Consider the following 1,336-nt stretch of genomic DNA (forward strand, 5'->3'; position numbering starts at 1 on the left):
AGGGAGGGAAGGAGAAAAGAAGAAAGAGAAAGAAAAAAGGAAGGAAGGAAGGAATGAAGGAAGGAAGGAAGGAAGGAAGGAAGGAAGGAAGGAAGGAAGGAAGGAAGGAATGAAGGAAGGAAGGAAGGAAGGAAGGAAGGAAGGAATGAAGGAAGGAAGGAAGGAAGGGCGGGCATCCAAGAACAATAAACATATTAATTGAGAGGTGACCTTGTTTGAATGATGGTGGCACCGCCTTGCGACTCTGACTTGGAGATTCTGAAATGGGTGAGGAGCCCATAGGGCCTGCCCACACCCCGGGGCCTGCCCCCACCCTGCCAGCAGGGTGACGGAATGCAATTCATCATTTGTAATTCATAGTCACCACTCTCACTGACACCAGGTCCTTGTGTCTTTCTAAGCACGACCTGAAATGAACGGTCTTCCAAGAAATACAACTCCCAGGAATGTGTGATGATGTGCAGGAAAAGACGGGCATCTTCCAGTTCCCCAGGAATGGCACAGCAACGCGGCTGGTTGTCAGCATCACAGTGAGTGAAGCGGCACAAGGATGAGCTCCTTTCCTTCCCAGGCTCCGCCTGCCATGAGGAGCGCAAAGGGAGGTTCCGCTTTGCCGTGTGTCTCCAGGAAGAGCAGTGGCCCCACCTGGGGACACCCCAGAGCCAGGACTGTGTCTTCCTTCCTGTAGCCCAACAGTTGGAGGCCCTGTCCTGTAAGAAAGCCACTCTTGACAGCCAGCACGGACTGGCCTGGCCCTCACAACTAGATCTCAGTGTTCTGCTCAGCACCGGACTCAGACAAAGCCGCTCTGTGACCAGGATGGAGCAAGAAAAAGAACATCTACCCCATGGTCACCTCCGGGCACAGATGAAGCATGAACATTGTCCAACCCACAAGACGACTCAGCAGGCCTGATCTGAGCTTGGGCAAGGGACTGTAGCCTCCTTACCAGTCACAGCTCAGGCCTCACCTCATCTCCCCGTTCCTGGATGGGATTTACTAACACACAGAATCTTCCCAGCTTCCTGACAGCATCCAACCCAGAGCCAAGTCCTGCTTCCCCGAATGCCCCTCAAAGCTGCCTGATACAGCCTGGATCCTCAGAAAAGGCCATTCTCACCCCTCACGGCGATGCCCGTGTTTCCCCAGCAATGCCTCCTCCCTCCCTGCAATGAGCCATGAAGTCACTCTGTCCACTCCCGCATGCACGCCTCGTCCCTTCTGTCCACTCCCGCACGCACGCCTCGTCCCTTCCGTCCACTCCCGCACGCATGCCTCGTCCTTTCCGTCCACTCCCGCACGCACGCCTCGTCCCTTCTGTCCACTCCCGCACGCA

This window comes from Mandrillus leucophaeus, unplaced genomic scaffold (assembly GCF_000951045.1).
Source record: "Mandrillus leucophaeus isolate KB7577 unplaced genomic scaffold, Mleu.le_1.0 Scaffold89, whole genome shotgun sequence".
NCBI classification, from domain to species: domain Eukaryota; kingdom Metazoa; phylum Chordata; class Mammalia; order Primates; family Cercopithecidae; genus Mandrillus; species Mandrillus leucophaeus.